Source organism: Ceratosolen solmsi, unplaced genomic scaffold (assembly GCF_000503995.2).
Source record: "Ceratosolen solmsi marchali unplaced genomic scaffold, CerSol_1.0 scaffold10, whole genome shotgun sequence".
NCBI lineage: Eukaryota > Metazoa > Arthropoda > Insecta > Hymenoptera > Agaonidae > Ceratosolen > Ceratosolen solmsi.
Window position 1 is genome coordinate 3011553 of NW_011948412.1, and position 13770 is coordinate 3025322.

The following is a 13770-nucleotide window of genomic DNA, read 5'->3' on the forward strand; positions in this document are numbered from 1 at the left end:
TTTGAATATTATTGATTAGAATAAAATGCCAGTAATTAAGAATGCATTTTTAATTTTTTAAATTTCAAGAAAATTATGCATTAAAATATTAATTTTAAAATTGTGAAAAGTTTGCTAATGGAATTTGCTCGGCTTATATTAGTTTTATGAAATTTATTTTATTCCTAACTAGCGTTATTAGAATCTTTATTGTTTAAGAACAAACGGAACGTAAATTGAAAATATTATCTAGAATTTTTATAAAGAAAAACGAGCTTTACTAAACTGAAACCAATATGCAATCAAGAATCAAGATCTTTTAAACCATTAATTACTACTATAATATAGAATTATAAATATCTTTACCTAAAATACGATATTTTGAAATAAAAATTATTCTAAAATACCACTATCTTGGTTATGACTGTTGTACTTATAAATTTGAAGAATTATAACAGTTAAGAATACATTGAATAATAATAATCGAATAAGAGAAAATCAATATTATATATTTCTTATAATTATGTTGATACATTATTTCATCTGCGGGTATGTAGGTACGTATTAAAGGAGCAACATATTTGAGAAATTTAAAGATGTAAAGATCAGTATGAAGTTAATATTTTTATTAAACAGATTGCTTTTTACAAATATACAATTATTAAATATGAAAATACAATTATTAATTTTTAAAAACTAATAAATATAATTGTCATTACTCCTGTAATCTAAATTATGAATTATAATTGTTAAATTGAATTAATCTTTTAAGTTTTGTATTGTCAAATTTTTATTTACACGTTATAAGAATAATGTCAATATGAAAAGGTTGTTTTCGTGCTATTTGTTGTTTTAACAGCAAATGTGCGTATTCTAAGAATACTAGTAAAGATTCTTCGCGTAAGATCTTTTGCTGTTAATATCATTTGATGTATAAATTTTTTTGGTTCAATAAAAAATCAAATTTTTATGAAAGCTTCTGCAAACAACCTCCTATTCAATCCTTTTATGAGCAGACTGTTTATTCCTCTGCATCAAATATATTATATAATAATTACTGATGGCATTTTTTTCTATCTCAAATTCTTTTTTATTGTAAAAATAAACGTTCTTTAAAACTGCACATTGAGTGATGTAGCTAGCATAGATATAGAACTTTCTATATTTATTTATTTCACTTTATTATTATTATAAATGAGGATTCATTGTTGTTTGCTATTTAGTTTATATAATTTAGTGTCCTGTAGAGTAAATATCTGCCGAATAATTTTCTAAATATGAACTTCTCAAAATTGTTTAATTTTTTAATGTATACATTTTATTTAATAATAAGATTTCTCGAATAATATTATTATATACTTTGCGATTTCTTAATTGTGAAGTTTATTCATGGTTCTTATTATTATCAATAATAATGTAAAGTCATAAATAACCATATATAAGTTAGTCAATGTTAATTAATAAAAATTATTAATCTCTTTAAAGTACATATTTACTTTTTAAATTATTAATAAATTTTAGCATACAATTAATTTTTTGAACTACTGCACCTTTCGAAATCATTCAATTAGGAAAACTAAGTTAGTCAGATTTATATCAAAAGTCTAAAATAAAAATTCTATTTCAAATGATTAGAAGAACAAAAATATTAAAATATTATCAAACAGTTGCCTGAGTAAGTTTACTTGAAGATTTATACTGCGATTTACTACATATTAAAGGTATTTCTACCATCGTTCTGAGATAAAACGGGGAAAATGGTGAATAGAGGAAATAATGATGTCATTATTCGGAGTTCTATGCAGATATCCGGTTCGGAGCAATGTAGCCAGTGGCATCAAATGATGAATGAGACCGCAGCAGAGCAAACTCAACCTCATTTGTCCACTCCAATTATTCGGATAAATCATGACTTTCTACGAAAGAGAAGGAGATAGAGAGATAGATAGAGAGAGAGAGAGAGAGAGAGAGAGAGAGAGAGAGAGATGAGAAAGGGAGAGCAAGAGGGAGCAAAGAAAAGAAAATTCGTCTATCTATATAAAAAAAATCTATATAAAAACCAAATATATTATCTATATACAATAATATAATAAATAGAAATTTCATAATAATTTAAGATATATTAGTTTTAACAGTAATGGCTTATCACTACACAAAAATTATTTTTCCTATACGTATTCAAATTTATTCTTCAATATAAAATTTAATAAAATGACATATACATTTTATGTAAATATTAATTTGTTAATGATCATATAATATTTATTATCAACATATATTTCTTTATTACAAATATGTATATATATCAATGTATAATAATTTTTTATGTATAAAGGGTCTCATAATTATCGATTTGTGTATTTATTTAATTAGAACAATCTAAATATTAAGTTTGGTTCAATTTTTATATTTCATTACTTCATAGAATAATATTTTTATTTTGTGTTTCTATAATTTAGTGTATTGAATAAAATAAAAATTTAATGCGTTTATACAATAAAAATTCGAATTCAAATAAATGATACATATAAATAAAAACATTTATAAATTTATAAATTTAAAAAGTATAATTTCTTGATATTTTTATTGTATAGTTAAATAAATTTAAATAAATAATATTTTAGAATATAAATTGTATTTATGCAATATATTTTCATTCATTAATTATTTAAATTTTAAGCTATATACAACTATATTTTTGTATAAAGACTCTTCAAGAAAACTAAACAACTGCTTTCATTAAAATAAAGATTGATAAACGTTCAAATAAAGAAAACTATCAGAGTTTATAAAAGCCAAAAAAATATGATCACGATGATATTTCACTATGTCTGAAATAGATCATCGTATTTTATTCTAGAAAGGGGTAAAGAGATATTAAATAGTTCTTTTCAAATTCTAAAAAGAATAGGTTTTACAAATAACTACTATTATATAAACAAATAATATATACAAATAAAATATATAAAAATAACTACAAATATAAATATATATATGCGAGTGAAAAAAAGAGATTGATAAACAACATGTAATAAGGTTATCTATGTATATCATGATGTATTAATATAATATATTCTTATAATAATGAAAAATTTATCGAGTTCCTATTCTAATATTTCCTTGTATTTTATGTTAAAATACAAATAATAATATATGCATGAAAATCTTATTAAATCATTACAAAATATTACATTTTTCGTATTTTCATCTAAACATAACTTTCTGTAATAATCAATGATCACTTTCTAAACAAATATTAAAATTATAAAAAGTTTTATAATTTATTAAAAATTATTTAACTACTACCGTGTTTTTCAATAAAGTTTATGATTACACGGATCGTATGCTTTCAAACAAATAATGATACTAAATAATTCTAAACTTAAATATCTTTTCATCATGATATTATAGAATGATGTCTCAATATTTTAAAATAGCAATCGTAAAATTTTGATAAATGATATTTATTTATCAAAATAGGCCAGAATTAAAAATTTGTAATAGCTATTAAACATAGATGATGATTTTCACTATAAAAATATACTAAATTCAAATAATCAGTCATTAAATCCTTGATTGATCAAGGCTTTTTTGTTATGTTCAAAGCATGAAAATTAATTATTCTTAAAAGTAGGCAATACTTAAAATAAGAATGTTTAATATCTATATAAAAACTACATTAAAGTTACTATCAAATTAAATTAGTTATTTTATTGTCATTAAAGAATTCAAATTTCTATAAATAAAAATTAGATTAAATTTACTAACATAACATCAATGTACAATTATCAAAACTAAATGCAATAAGAAAGGTAGTAATTTATAGAATGCGATGTTCAATATAGTTTCTAACACTTTATTTTTAAGATTATAATTTTGATATGATTTTTATATGATCAGTTAAATCTGTATATTTCCCATTTGCTTTAGTCTACTAAATTAAAGTTTCATACTCTATACGAATTTACTAACATTATGTAACCTTATATGCCACTATATCATTATACGATATATATAATTATATTATATACAGCATTCTTTTTTTAATTTTTAAAATAAATATATATATTTATGTATATATATATTATTGTTTATTTAATTTTTATATGAAAAATTTATATTGGTTGGAATTTATAACGATGTTTATTATCTTGTAGCGTTAATATAATATTATATAATACAAAAGTTATAAATCATAATTCCAAAAGCTTATAATACATTTTAAACATAAGATATTACGAACAATTTATATAAAAGTTTAATAATACGAATTCATATTCGAAATAAAATAACATTAATTACAATATTTTCCGTTACAGTATATAAAACTCTTCCTTCACATAAATTTTGGAATTAAATTTCTCTTTGTCGATATTCATATATATAATATAGTTGTCATCAAAACTAACTTGAAATAAAAAAAAATGTAGTAACTTCGGAAAGAAATTTCAAGTATATTATGTTAGTATATTAATTGGCTCTTGTACTATATTCAAAATCTTTTATATTTTTAATATATATAATAAAATTAATATATAGAGTTACTTAATATCCATTAAATAAAAAATTAGATTATATTTATTAATGTAATAAAAATAAAAATCGAAAATATGTTTGATTAAATATTATACGATATCTATTATACAACTTCAATTAAAAATTTAATTAAATTTATCTGCTTCTTGAGGATAATAACATTAGTATCAAGTATCGAAATAAGTGGATGTTTGTTTAAAATATTGAGCTTTCTAAATTTTTCGACACTTTTTAAAATCATTATTTTAGTACAATTATAAATTTATATCTTAGCGCTGATTTCCTTTACATTATTTCCTTTATTTCAAATGAATTCAACAACTAATTTTATATTTTTTTATATAAATAAATTCTTATAAAGATGTTCATATAAACATGAATTGTAAGCTTAAGATTTAATAATGTTTTTCTGTTAAAATAGTTTTATTTATATTAAATTAATTTTTAACAAATATATAATGGTGTAATTATACTATTTTATCGAACTTTTTCTTTTTACTCTGTTTTCAAGGTCAATTATTGGATGAATTATCTTCTGTAGTATTAGGTACAGTGAATAAATTTGATATTGAAAAATAAGCAAGTTGTGTTTAGTTATAAATTTAATAATTTTACAAGTTTTTTGTTGAATGAATAATAAATTGAATGAATATTTATTGAAAATTCATGGATTGAAATTGATAACATACTTTACTACAAATTAATTTATTTATAGTATAGCTATTAAATATAAATCTTTTAAAAATTAGTGAAAAATAAAAATTGTGTATAATGTATATTACACATTTTTATGATTTTATATTATTATATTTTTAAAATTAAAATAAATGTTTACATATATAAGCATTATAGATTTTTTTAAAAGTATACGCGTACATTTAAACTACAATTTCATAAAATAAATATTAATTGTAGAAACGTAAGTTTTGTAGGCATAAGTAGAAGTTTATCTGTGAAGATTTTATTTTATTTTGAAATTATATTACATTATATCTGAAGTTTATAAAAAGCACTGATTTACTATGAATAAATAATGATAAGTGATTTATTTTAGTTTTCTATTTAGACATATGAAGCCAGAAAAGGAAATTATAAGTAGAGATTTTACGACCCTCAGAAATAATAATAATTTATATTTTCTATCTTGTAAGCAAACCAGATTATTTTTTATTTGATATGTGCACATAGAGTCACTGATAAAAGTAAACACTATAACGAATGCTAAAGAATTCTATAAAAAGAATTAATGAAGTTTTTAGAAATGGCTTTAATCACAGAAAATTACAGAATTGTGTTGTATATCTACAAAAGAATAAAAGGAGCAAACGTATAACACATAACAAATTTTCATGTATACATTCATGTTTCATCGAGTGAGTAAACAGTTAGTTATGCGAGAAGAAATTTGACTGCCTTGTATTATAATAAGAACTTTATCTGGAGATTTTAGTTTTATTTAGGAAAATAATTAACCCGAGCGAATGATCTGTATTCTCATTTAATTGTACCAATTTATTAGCTAATTAATCATTTATATTATATGTTTTTTATTTATATGTCTTACAATTTACTACATATTATAAATAATTGATTCATCAAATTAGTACTAGATTAATAAAAAAAAAAATGATAATTCAACAACAAACACTTTATAATATCATCACATCAAATATAATTCACTAATTTTATAATTCTGTAATAGTAATTAATAATTAGTTTGTATTTTATTCTTTAAATTACAATAAGGAGATAACAGTAAAAAAGTGAATTTTATAAGAAAGAAAAAACTTTTATTTGTATACAGCTTAAAAATAATAAAATAATACAGCAAATTAAATAACTGAATTATACAACACAGGAATCTACTAGTATATTTTATTATTTTGTATAGATAAATTTTCCAAGAATATTTTCATATTTCTTAAAAATATTTATACCGTGTTAAATCACCTTTTATATAACGAAAATTAAAATAATTTATTGTAATATAAAATATTGAAAATATCCATGTTTTTTTCATGCATAAATTGTAAAATATAATATGTGTAAAACATATTTATTTTAATTCAAACAATTCTATTGATTTTCAATTCTTCGGAAATTCAATTTAATATCGAATTACAAATGAAATAACAAATACAATACATTAATATATAATATTCAATTAAATATTAATTATCTATTAAATAGCAAATATTGTAAATATATATGAAATTTTAAAATGCTTTAAGCAATTTTTATTATATAATCTAAATTATGTTCTATTCCGTAGTAGATCAAATCGGTATTTGGTCAGCCTATAGTTCACCATATTAACCGATTTTTATAACAAATTGATAAAAATTATAAAAAATTTTTATAATATAATGTAACTAATTTTTATATAAAATAGATGTTTACTTATCATTATATATTTTGAACTAGATATTTTTATTAACTGTTGTTTATTTGTTATTTTCATAATTTAACAGCTTAAATAATATAAAAAATAAAAATATCGAATTAAAAGATCTAATCATAGAAATGCAAAAAAATACAAATTTTTATGTTAATATTTCAGTAATTTTAATATTTTATTAAAAGTAGGAGTTGTTTTCACCTCCATTCATTATTGAACAAACTATAAATCTATTAATACACTGTCGTAATTGATATATTATATTTATAGTTGTGACATTGATATATATATATATATATATATATATATATATAAATTATAATATAGAAATAAATCTAATAAATAACGGCTTAATTAGTTCTTTCTTTACATCATCTCTATAATATAAACATTATTCTATATTTAAATTCTAGATTTGTGAAATAGAAAAATATCCACCAACTAACATCAACGTATATGTATTGTTTGTATAATAAGTATAGATGTAATTTTTCTTGCTTTATTAGTAAAAAATTTCATTCTTTTATTAGTTAAGCGGGGGTCATGCAGTAAAAAAGAAAAAAGTACTTAACCTCAATATTTTCATCAACACATAAAAGTAATCGTACACCCATCCGCGCATGTATACATGTACATAAAAATCAATAAACCTCTGGCATAAAAACCAAGGTCACGAGACACTATATATCATACTACACATTTAGATTAAATATCGTATTGCAAATATTACACATAAATCAGTGACGAAAATAAGAAGGAATATAAATACTTTTTTGAAATTCATGCTTAATAATACAAGATACATCAAAATGTCTTATACACTTATTTGTTTTAATTTTTCTTAGTCTTTTTAAAATTGTGCTTATTAAAAATATAGATGTGATAATTTTTTCTCATAATTTTCATTCATTTCTATTATTATGTGAAATGAAGTCTCCTTTGGATAAAAATAGTTTTCAAAACGTTTTATTTTATATCCAATATAAATATTAATAACTTCAATCATATTGTAAAAATTTTATTTTTATTTTAAATTAATTAAATTACATCTATTTAATTAAGGATATAATTTTATCATTATAAATAAAAAGCAAAAAAACTAGAATACAATGAAAAGATATAGTAGGGTAAAATCGCATATTTTGTCTTAATAAAATAATGGCCTTCATAAATGAATAAAATTTTTAAACCTGAATATTTAAATTAAATTTATTAATCATAAATATTTTTAATTTATTAAAACTTAAATATTAGTCTAATGTTGAGGTGAATAATATTTAAAAATAATATATTATTATTTCAATACCTTAATTTGCTCTACTTCTCTAAATTATTTATTTGCAATCGCATTTCCATTACTGTTTAAAAATATGTTCCCTTATTTCTTTCTATTTAAGTTTGAATATTAATATTATTTATTCAATTCATAATAAGATAAGCATAAAAATTGTAATTTATTTAGTTTTTGGTTATTGTATCAAAAGAAATTTTTTATATGTTATCATGATGAAGCTCACTTTATTACTCTTTTAATATATTATTTCCATGCTATAATACGATCATATGTTGTTTTTTAATGATAACCACATTTTCTCAAGAATGTCAATGAACATTATTTATAAATTATCTGAAATAAAGTTGACATAAAATTATTGAAATATAAATTTTTTCACAATATTAATCATTATTTTACATCGTTGATTTATGATTGTTAAAGTGTAAGAGTATTCAATTGATTTCTATTCTAATAGGGATAAAAAATTGATGGTCTCGAATAGTTGATTTATTCTTACTCGAGAGACTAAAAAATAATTGCATAATTTTTTAAATTATTTCTAGTCTACTTACTTTCTCACAAAGGTATTATGTGGATCATTATTATTTACATTCAAACAAATTTTAATAAAATGTGGTATTACTGTATTATATTTTTTAATGTCGAATTCAACTTTTATATGACTCATAACGAAACTGTTAAAATAGTTTTGAATAGTCTATTTTTTCATTTTTTCATTTTTTCAAGAAGTTTTTAAATACTTTTCTTTAATAGCTTATTTTATTAAAATGATTTATAAAGAAATATACTTTTTATAGTATAATGAATTGATATAAATAAGAAAACAAAGCATTATAATTTAAATGCATAATCTATAATGATTAAGAAAACGTTTATATAATGTTAGAGCTGATTAACTTAAAGTAGATTTATTCATCTATGTATTTATATATATATATATATATATATATATATATATATATATATATATATATATATATATTAACAAGTAAATCTTTCAGTTATATTTATGATTGATTAAAATTATATTTCATAAAAAAATAATGAAAATGAAATGAAAAATGAAATATTATTTTTCTTTTTAAGTATTGACTTCTCTGAATTTAATGACAATGACTACTATGGGTAAAAGCTAACAAATATTTCGGAAACTTTTGCGACTGTTGGCTGAGACAAAAACGAGGAAACCACATGGTAAATAAAAATCAAATAGTCTCACACATTATTTTCTTACTTTTACCAGTATGATACACCACAAAAAATTCAGTATTATAGAAACATATTAAAAAATACTGATGCAAATAAATATATATGGTATTTTTAAATTGCAAAATTTACTCTTTACGTCTGGTATAATTGAAATTCATTAACAATGAGTACATTTTTAATAACTTCAATATATATATATATATTCAAAGCTTTGTAATCATGTATTTCGTAATTATAAACAATAGTATTTAATATTTTGTAATGTTAAAAACTATATTTACAATGAAAGATAACTGTAAATATTATTTTGAATGTATTATTATGTCTTTTGATGTATGTAATTAAATGCATATTTTGTTTACAAAAACATAGATAATGAAAATATAAAAATAGTTCTGTTCTGCAGAAAGATTGTCAAAAAGATTGTTTATACAAACTTATATAAAAACTCGTAATTTTAATTCATAAATAAATAATAATACTCATATCGCTTACAAATAATAATTGAAATAAATTTGGTCAAATTTTTTTTGCAATTGTAACTAAATGCCAAATGAGATATTTAGCCTAAGCGATTAAATCGATAAAATTTCTAAGAAACTTAAACAGATATGCACATATATTTTCTTGATATTTTAGCTATTCAATATTAAAAAAACATAGATGTACATTTCTGTATATGCATATAATATAATTTAACATTTTTCGCATTTACTAATATTGTATTGTATAATTACGTACAAAAATATACCTAAATTTTTTAAATAAAATATAAATAAAATAACGATTTGAACGTTATAGAGCTGATAAACAATTTATCATATAAAAATAAATAAAAACTAATTGTGATGAAATTTAAATACGAAAATATCTGTTGAATTAAGACTTTTTCTTGTACAAAGATGAATGTAATTTATTAAAGTACTAAAAAAAAATTTTTTTTTATCAATAACAACAAATAAATAATAATAATAAATGTTTGTACACACGACAAGATATTCGTTATATATTTAGAAATAGTATATAAATATATGTATATATATATATATATATTTATTTATTTATTCATTTATATGTAAGTAACTATTTATTATAAATTAACAATTAATTATATATGTTTGTTAAAATATAGTAAAATATCTATAATTTGTTATGATTCTATTTTCATTATGATTTCATTTTATGATTTTATATTCAGTTAAATTAAATTATTTTATTTTTCAAATGACTTTATTATTTAAAGAAATTCTATAATTCATATAATACAAAAATATAAATATAAACATAAATATAAACATTTAATAAAAAATATAAAGAACTAATTAAATTATTTAATGATTACATATTTACTGCCGTTTTTAATCAAATCAGTTATAGAATAAAATATGAAAAAGTTATTAGGTATTAACATGTATTTAGTAATAGTATAATTTAAATAGTAGAACTAAATAAATCATCATACTTTTATAATAAATAATTTTAATAGCTCTAAATACCTTAACGAAACTTTTCTAAACATGTCATAAAAAGAGTACAGGCCTGTAAAAATAATTTATATATTAATTGCATTTATTTTTATTAGTAATCATATTTGTATTAATATAAAATCGCGTAAGCTAACTCGATAGTTACAATATGATTGTAGTATAAGAATAAGAAAAATAAATGGAATGTATAAGCTCACCTTTAATTGATTAATGCATTTTTGGGCGTTGTGTACGTTTTTGAGATTACTTGAACTTGCTTCCGTCTTTCTTTCCACGCCTAACATATAATTAATAGCTATTTTCTTTATTCGCGAGTTATGAGCTTTTTCAATTTTATAACCATGTAAGTATTTTTCCTCTCGATGTTTCAGCTGTTAATACGTATGCATACATGTATTACAGATTTTAATGGCTCTCTGTATCTATTCTTTTGTGCACATACGTATGTACGTTTGTATACACATGTATGTATATATGTACATATGCAAGAAGGGATGAGTATTTGCAGAGAAGTACGTACGATTACAGGTACGCACCTATATATGCAGAAATATAACATATGTACGTACGTCTGTACATGTTTTCAACGTAATTGCGGGTTTGTATACAAACCTGCTACACTCTCTTTATTTTTAGGTTTTTGTTTCTTCTTCTTTTTCTTTTTTTAGTTCTTTGCCTTAGTGTCTTTAATTATTTTATTTAATTTATAAGTAAAATAAAACAAGATTGCATTTTTGTTGAGAATTTTTTGCATTATGAAGGACAAGATCTATTAAAAGAAACAGATGAAGAAAAGAAGAAGATGTAGTAGTTATATAAATAGATATTTTTTTAAATACGTACGGTTATTGCAATCTTCTATTTAAGTTACTTCTATTTCTTCTTTCCTTTATTCTGCAATAGTCAACGTTTACGTACAAGCAAAATCCAGTATAAAATGTTCTCCAATTCAAAGCAAAATTTAAGGGGTAAAGAAGAAAATGATTGAGGAAAAGGAGAATGATAGTAGAAGGGAGATGAGGGTTAGCCCAGAGCTTGAAAAAAATAGAGAGAAAAAGAGCTGCTGCCTGTCTCCGCCACGAAAGTACGTGCGAAGTTTCGTGGCAAACGATCGTGGGTTGAGTGAATCCGAGTTCAAACTAAAGGCATTCGAGGCTCGGCCAGTCGTCGTCGGCACGCCAGCAAGCGAGCGGCACCCGCGTGAGGGTACGATCGATTTGTGAAGGCGCGCGCGCCTTTCTCTACTCCTGTCCCTCGCTCCCCCAATAACTCCAGGGGTTGCGCGCGACGAATAATATGGACGAGGACGCCGCGCATCTGTGACGACTCCAGAGGGCGGGGCGTTTTGTTCTGTCTTTGTTTATCTTCTATATACTTACACTTCTGTAGTCATTATTCCTACTCAACCTATCCCTATATCTTACTTTCTCTTTATTTTATACATCTATGTCCCATTCCCTCTCTCTCTCCCTCTTGCTTTGTCTCTGCTTTTCTCATTTTCTCTTTTGTTCTTTTGTTGTGATTCATTTTCTTACTTACTCATACTCTGCCTCCACAGTTCCTTCCCTATCATCTTATTTATCTTTATATATATATATATATATATATATATATACATATAAGTACATATTTATTTTCATAATTTCTCTTTCGTTAAATTTAATGTACATTATTATTGTTTTTATGATTTTTCGTAACCATTATGGATTGTATTTTCTTATATAATCAATTATATATATTCCCTCCTGTAATCTTTTCCCTCTAGGATAGAAATTTTTAATTTTTTACAATAGTAATCAATTTTTACTCCTATTTACTTTCTAACTTCCTTATCTTAATTTTATCATACTTCATTCTAAAATATTATATATATATATATATATATATATATATATTGTTCTTTTTATAATACATTCTTTAGAATTTATACCGTACTCTACCACAAACTATAAGTATTGCATATTTGACATTTATTTGTATTTCTCTACTCGATTTAACACAGCTATTTTTATTAATATTCTTTTTCATTAAACTATTATGTCAAATTCTTTTTTTAATTTTCTTCATGTTCAACTTCATTTTTATCTATAGACTGCATTTATTTTACATAATTATATATACAACATTGTGTCGATAATTCTCATATTTCTTTTTATCATCAATTTTAATTTCATCGATTAAATATAATACTCTTCTTTATAGTTATCTACTTGAGTTTATCTTGTATTTCATATTTCATTTTTCACCTTTTAATTCAATAATATATTTTTCTATTATTTTTTTATTTATTTTCATTTATTTTTTCAAATTGAAGTATGTACTGCCAGAAGGTATTTCCTTCAATTATAACAATATTTAAGTTATCAAAATTAGAACTTTATAAATATATTTTTATATTTCATTTATATGCTATATATTATCTCTCATATGTAGTCATCTATATTATTTTGACTGATTTAAATTATAATATCTTTATTTTTTATTGTAACCAGTTTAGTTCTGAAAACTTTAATAATTCCTAGTTTCCAATACTATCCTAAATAATCTTAATTGATTATATTTTCTCGTATTATATTTATTTTTACAAACTTTCTTTTAGCAAATATAAGAAAATAAATGTCAAATACGTAGTATTTTTAAATTCTTCAAAAAATATGTTACAACAAGATAGTTTTAAAAATGATAATGTTAAAGATTTTAAGATGAAAATTTTTATAAAAATTTTTTAATCAAGAAAAACAAAAATCTATTCAAGTAATATATTATAATTAAATTTACGTACATAAAACATAGTTTAAAATTTATATATCATTTGTTTCTTCATATCATTTATCTATGCGTAAAGCATAGGTCACATATAAGAT

General features: G+C 21.3%; 1 protein-coding gene across 1 annotated transcript in view; it reads right to left on the reverse strand.

The window, feature by feature from the left end:
• cpx (synaptic transmission protein complexin) overlaps window positions 1-11888 on the reverse strand; it is a 131581-nt gene extending 119693 nt beyond the window's left edge. The window contains exon 1 of the mRNA XM_011506013.1: window positions 11750-11888. The gene's annotated coding sequence lies outside the window, so the exon portion shown is untranslated. The remainder of the gene's footprint in view (window positions 1-11749) is intronic.
• Between the last annotated feature and the right edge of the window lie 1882 nt (window positions 11889-13770).